The sequence below is a fragment of the Eptatretus burgeri genome, chromosome 15, assembly GCF_056783735.1.
Source record: "Eptatretus burgeri isolate ZD-2024b chromosome 15, Ebu_testis_v1, whole genome shotgun sequence".
In the NCBI taxonomy this organism is placed as follows: Eukaryota; Metazoa; Chordata; class Myxini; order Myxiniformes; family Myxinidae; genus Eptatretus; species Eptatretus burgeri.
In genome coordinates, this window is record NC_140975.1 from 25386276 (window position 1) to 25393360 (window position 7085).

Below are 7085 nucleotides of genomic sequence, written 5' to 3' on the forward strand. Positions count from 1 at the left end.
GATTTTTTTAAATCCTTTATAAACCATCTCTGAAACGGCTTAACAGATTGATGTGAAACTTTATATGATCAACTAACCATGCTAAATATAGTTTATCTAAAATGTCACAGGTCACATGGTCTAGCAGTCGTATTGGATTCAAGCTTAACCCTTTAAAAACCATCTTCTGTTAAACCGCTGAACCAATCTATGTGAAACTTAAAGTATATTAATGAGTCGCCAAAGGGATAAAAGTATGATAAATAGAACTTCATCATTTAAGTGGTTTCAGAGCAGATTTTTTAAAAGGATTTCCTTCGATCCAATATGGCTGCCAAACCCCGTGAACGACGATATCACACTTATCAAACTTTATTACTCGTTGCTTGCGGTTTTGTAAGTGCCCACGTAGAAATCACTGCTTGCTATAAGCAGTATTTCCAATGGTTATTGTACCCACGCCTTTTTGAAAAAAAAACAAAAAACGGGGATCTTATAGTTGGCTCCTGTTTCTGCTCATGTCATGCTATCTGCTACATGGTTGGGCAGAAATTCACCAAACTTGGTACTTCTGATCACATGGTACGAAGGTGCAAGAGCGGTGTCATTTTTTTGGCTCCGCACCCTGAGGAAGTGTAACGATTTCTTCGATTTGACCCCTGGGATCATTCCCCAAGGGATGCGAACTTGGGGTGAGGGGTAAAAACGGGGAAAAAATTAACTCTACATTTGATCCTGGTGGAACCTTTTGCCATCATTCAACTTTACTTCAGATAGAAGGGTGGGAATTTGTGAATGTGTACCATCGACTTCTCAAGCTATTACCTCCGCCACCGAAGGTGAAGGAGGTGATGTTTTGCACCCCTTTCTGTTTGTTTGTGTGCAGGATATCTCAAAAAGTTGTGGACTGATCCGGATGAAATTTTGTGGACAGGTTTGGTGTGTGACAAGGACGAACTGATTAGATTTTGGTGAAGATCCGGATCCGAATCCGGCTACCAGAATTTTTTAAGTGATTCTTCACCATTGACAGATATAGTGGGGCAACTTGGCATAACAATTGTGCATTTTGTGAGGAAAGCACCAAATTTGGCACACTAGTAGCCTATCATATTGTTGCGGTATTCGCGCCCGCCGGCGTGCGAACGGCCACGTAACTCGAATCGCGGCACGTCGCCCACCGGACGGACAATCCAGTCGTGACCCTCTCGGACTAACGCCGGGAACCAGTCACGGGTGGACCTTTCGGTCTCACCGCGATCGAGCCAATCAGCCCCCGCGTGGGATAGGGTTGCTCGCCAAATTCGAACTACCTAAGTACCCACGCGGAGGGTAGACCGGGCGATCGCACCTCGCCGCAGGTCGACTTCGGACACGGGCCACTTAAGCGACCCGTTCCGTACTATCAGAATAACCGAGCGGTGTTATCGTCGACCTCGACGGTTCGATTAATTATCGGGCGTACTCAGCCCACTACCAACCCTTTACGTGAAGCAAGATGAGGGTTCAATGGGGGAAAAGACGAAGCGAAGCGGGAGAACAGTTCAACAATAAAGCACATTTATTCGCGGCACACGAGAAGCACACAAATACAATTCCACCAAATGCACACAAAAAAAAGAAAACACAATTCCATTTACACAAAAAGCAAACATAAAAGTGAAAACACAGTGCAGAGCTAATACCGACTACCGAGCACACGGCAACACTTATACAATTCTACTTCACAGACGGCGCCGACAACACATACCCAAAACCAAGGAAAAGAAATCCCCCAAGAATGGGGTAGGCCTGAGGCCGAGGCCGGGTCGGGCCTACCCGTCTGGTGATGAGACGCGGAGCGGCGATGGCCCCGCAACCCGCGGGCCTCGTGGACAGTGCCTGGCAGGGGGTGGGAACGGGGCCCCCTTGGTCGCACTATCTCAGCGCGGGGGGAAACAGGAGGGGGTTGCTGATGCTCGGGGTATAGAGGATCTTTATTATGTGCGACGAGCGTCTCCACCTCGGCCAGGTCGCGCTGTCGGCCTCCCTCGGGTGCAGCTTCCTGCACGACGCGAGCACCCCCTCGTCTGGTGTCGCCGCCTTTCCACAGCTCCGTCCCCTCCGTTCCGACTCCAACGCACACGACGAGCAGCTCCACCGCCCGCGAAGTCTTGACCCTCTGCTTCCGACTCTCCTCTTCTTGACTCTCCGACCCGTTCTGCTGACTCTCTCGTTCCTCTTGCGACTCCGACTCTCGTTCTGCTGACTCTTTCGCTCCGACTTTTACGACTCCTTTGACTGACGAACACCGTCCTTTTATCCCCCCCGTAACTTCGCCTTTGACCCCCTCCCTTTGACCTTTCACCTCGCTCCCCATTGGCCCGAGAAAAAGTGGGCGTGAAGGCTTTTTGATCCACAAATTTGCATATATCGATCGCCCTGGGGGCGGGGCCAATTCGCCCCTCGCTCACCGATTGGACGGCAAAAAGTGGGCGTGTGTCGTTTTCGATCCGTTTTTGAAGCAGAAAATCCGTGGTTTTGTACACGCTGTTCGACGCGCGTGCTGCATGAGTCCAACACCGGTACCCACAGCGGGGCAAGAACGGTGGCGATGCTACGGTTGTGAGGTGTGCGTGAAGGTCGTGGCGGTTGTGGTGAAGCGGTGGTTGTGGTCGGTGGTTGATGTTGTGGTTGTGATCATGGCGGTTGGTCCAAAATAAAGATAGTAAAAGAAAAACGGCTATCCTGAAGAGTCGCAGCACGTATAAATGACATGTATTCCCACTAGACAACGGGTTTGGGCCTAACTACACATGTACTTACCGAGATACCTCACCTAAGGGACCTGAATGGTGGTTTGCGAATCTGGTAACCACAACAATATTATGAACAGATTTGGATATTGGGCCATCTCAAATTCAGCCGCTGATGGCTGTGGCAGCCATTTTCCACTGCCATCAAAAATTGAGATTGACCATATCCAAATCTGTTCATAATATGATAGGCTACTAGTGTGCCAAATTTGGTGCTTTCCTCACAAAATGCACAATTGTTATGCTATATTTAGCTAAGTTGCCCCACTAATAGGGCCAAAAATGATATATAGCATATTATCTCAAAAAGTTGTGGGCGGATTTGGATGAAACTTGGTGGACATATTGGGTGTGTGAACTGGAAGAATTGGTTAAATTTTGGTAAAGATCCGAATCTGGATCTGGATACGAGAATTATTTAATTTTAAAATTGATTCTTCACCATTGAGAGATATGGCCAACATGATATAGTACTGTATAGCATGATATCTCAAAAATGTATTCGGCCCGAGCTGTTCTCATGGATGAGGTATTACGTGGTGGAGGTATGTGTTCCACCGAGTGCCCTTGTAGTTATTATTATTATTGTGATTATTACCATCTCATGAGAAAAGCAAGTCATTCATGGCGTATTGCAAAATGCAAGTTCCTTAGTTGGTGTAACACTGACTTGGAGCATCAAACAACTTGGGAATGTGAATTTAATTATAATATGGGATCTGAGATAGCAAGCAATGTAACCTGATATTGAGGGATATGCAAGAAGAACAGGCCACTTGCAGGCCCGGTGTTGGCTTAATGGTTAAGGTGGCTGGCTTCAGATATTGGTCTTGAGTTCAAGCCCCTGTTTTACCATTGAATTGACACCAACTGGGCTGACTCAGCCTGTCATCCTTCCAAGGTCAGCAAGTCGAGTACCAGCTTACTGGTAACGGGGCGTTATATTAGTGGCACAGTCGCGCCACCAGAAAATGATGTAAGCCAAGCAAGCCACAAGCTGCATACGAATAAATAAATAAAAATGACCACTTGCTACCCGCAGTTTAAGGCAGGAATTTAGTATTTTGTTCAGTGCTGGTGATGGTTCACCTCCTCTTTGCAAAAGACTCAGTGGGATCTTCAACATCCACCAATGACCAATGCTAACAGATGGGCTCTTCTGATGGACTGCACACCATGCCCTTCATGCAAAATACCAGGGTGACAGTTTGTCGTTTTTGAGAGCCTTTCCCAGGGTAGACAGCTCAATGATGAAAATGCATAACCTCAAAACTATCCTGCCAGTCTTAGTTTGGAAAATATGAGGAAGGTACATGCACTGATGCTTTGTGCAGTTCTTTCAATGTATTAAAACTGTCTCTGGTTATCCAGCCATGGGAATGTTTATATATATATATATATATATATATATATATATATATATATATATATATATATATATATATATATATATATATATATATATATATATATATATATATATATACACACTGTATGTACAGTGTTTTGTTTTTTTTGCTTTGTTCCAAACTGCAACGGGGTGCAACGACTCCAGGGTTGCTTGTATGTACATGGAGGTATGGCGGGGTCTTTAGTCTGTACATTAACTTATTTGGTCTCTTGAGGTGTAACTTCATATTCTCAACTGGTTTCATAACCTTTGCCCTGTGCCTCTTAGGAAGCTACCGTTAGTGGGTCCATGCACATGAAGCTGCATTTGTGAGACGTTCTCTCCTTGTTCTCAATCGGAAATCGTAATTCTCCTATTTCAGCCCAGGGCTGCATTTCCCGGTGATCATGTTCCTCTCGGTGGTGCCACAATATACACTTCTGGTTTTCAAGATGTGCAGCTCCTCAAGGATGTCATGATTTATTTTATTCGGATTCAGGATTCGAGCATTTTTGTGAAATCCGGGACATGTGAAATGCAGGTGAATTCCAGGATTGCTTATCATTAAAAGCATTTTCAAAGTTCCAGGATGGTCTTTTTAGCCACATGACGAGGAACCGTGTTGTGATGGTGTCAATCCAGCCCATGGCAGCTGTTTTCACGAAGGAGCATCTCCTATAGCTCTCCTTGGACTCTGTCGGCCGTTAAAGGAAACGATGGTTCTGTATTTAGGATATGTACCCTACTGCCTGGCTTCACACTGGTTAGTGCCTCATCCCTTCTGATGCATACTTTCCCCAATTCTGTTCATCTGTTTTCATGTGAAGATTCAAGTGGTTGTTTATTGAAGTACGGTGTTTTTTTTTTTTTTTGTAAATTGAGCCTGAGTTTATCGTGTGGTACCACACAGGATTGATTCAACAGAGCGTTCAAATAAATAAAATGACCGTTTTTACAGCCATTTTCCCTGCTGTGCAGGGGTTAGGCTTTTCTTGAGGCAATGTTTTATGGCCGGATGCCCTTCCTGACGCCAACCCTGGTCGCCTCTTACGACACACAGGGATATGGTACACCTATTCTAACCGGGGCATACACCGGGACCAGTACACTGGTACTCACTTCGCCGACCTCAGATGGATGACAGGCTGAGTCAACCCCCTGGTGTTAATTCAGCAGCCAACGGGGCTTGAACTCAGGACCCTGGGATCCCAAGCCGCCACCCTAACCACTAAGCCAACACCAGGCTTATTCAACAGAGCGTTCATCAAATTCTATATGATAGCCACCGTGGAAAACAAGGTGCTGACGTTTTGGGAAGGGTAAACACCCAAAATGTCAGCACTTTGCAAGTTCACACCTCATTCAACATTGTGTTGATTTCGTCCATTGTTCTACCTGTTTGCTGACTCAAATCGACACGAGCAAGACTTGTTCTTCATCGTACCATACAGCCTTGACTCTCAAACACTGATCATGGCCAGCGCACATGCTTAAAGCATCCTCCCTTTACACATCGTTATGTACATTGTTTAAATTCCTTCAATCTGCACCATAAAGATGTAAACGGTGGTAACTTGAGCATATGGCCAGTTTGGAGGATGGTAATATATATTGTTACGGTTGTGGAAATTCGCATTACACCGTGAAGGGCCCATTGGTGAGATATCTCGAAGTACGTGTGTAGTTAGCCCAAACCCGTTGTATAGAGGGAATTTATATGATTCATCCGGGCTGCGATCCTTTGAGTTAGGCGTTTTTCTGTTCTATCTTTATTTTGAACCAACCACGTCTCAACTGCCATCACACAACAACCACGCCATCGCCACCATCTACGCTCCCACATCATCGCACCACTGCCATTCCCAAACGACACCATAACCATCAAACCACCACCAAAAACCCTCCACCACCTTCACCTCTCTCCTTCTACGGCCATTCCCGCACCACCTGTGAACACTGAACGTCGGGCTGTCTCGGGCCCGTTCGGCGTTTGGTGCCGAGCGCACCGAGCCGCGAGCGCGAATAGTGGCCTTTCCGAGGGAAAATTTGGATCAAAAACGCTACACGCCCACTTTTCCTCCGTCCAATTAGCGAGTGCGGGGCGGCTTGGCCCCGCCTCCAGGTGCGTGTGTGTGAAGTCTATATGCAAATTCTAGAATCAGGGGAGGTTCACGCCCCCATTTACTCCTACCAATGGACGAGCGTGGCTCTGCCCCCGAGGTTATTCTGATCCAAATGCTTGCATATTAACTGCTCCTTGTTGTTGTTTGTCTTTCGGCTGCTCCCGTTAGGGGTCGCCACAGCGGATCATCCATTATGATCCGCATTCTGATTTGGCATAAGTTTTACGCCGGATGCCCTTCCTGACGCAACCCTGGTCGCCTCTTTCGACACAGGGATAACGATTGGGTTTCGCCATGATTCTGGGCTGCCCTACACCCTCTTATAGCGCGGCCTAGCGCAGAGCGCTTGTCCTCAAGCGATCTTCCAACCCAAGCCTCCGAGTAGCCGGATTACAGGCGCACGCCACTACGCCCGGTATTGCATATTAACTGCTCCTGCCAGCCTATAAGAAGGTGAGCGCAAGGTGAATGAAGTCAGTTGGGTTCTGGAGTCGGCTGGGGCAGAGTAGCAGAGTCAAGTCAGTCGGTGGAGTCGCGAGGAGAGTGCGGAACTGAAGAGGGTCTGCCGAGGAGAGTGTGGAACGGAGAAGAGTTGCAGAGAGAGTCGGGCGAGTGAGAGCATTGGAACTGCAGGCAAGGGAGCTCGGGTCCGAGGCCATAAGGACGGCGGTCGGCAACGAGGTCGCGGTGTGGGATTGCTCGTCGCGGGACCCAAGCCAGCCAGCCATTCTCCTCCCCCAGGGCATCAACAATTCCCCTTTCCCCCGCGCTGAGATAGTGCAAAAGGGGGCCCCGTTC

The 7085-nt window shown here is 47.5% G+C and overlaps 1 protein-coding gene across 1 annotated transcript in view; it reads right to left on the reverse strand.

The window, feature by feature from the left end:
- The window catches only part of LOC147011766 (uncharacterized), a 369804-nt gene extending 367050 nt beyond the window's left edge, over positions 1 to 2754 (reverse strand). Inside the window, exon 1 of the mRNA XM_085856356.1 lies at positions 2243 to 2754. The gene's annotated coding sequence lies outside the window, so the exon portion shown is untranslated. The remainder of the gene's footprint in view (positions 1 to 2242) is intronic.
- Positions 2755 to 7085: the final 4331 nt, after the last annotated feature.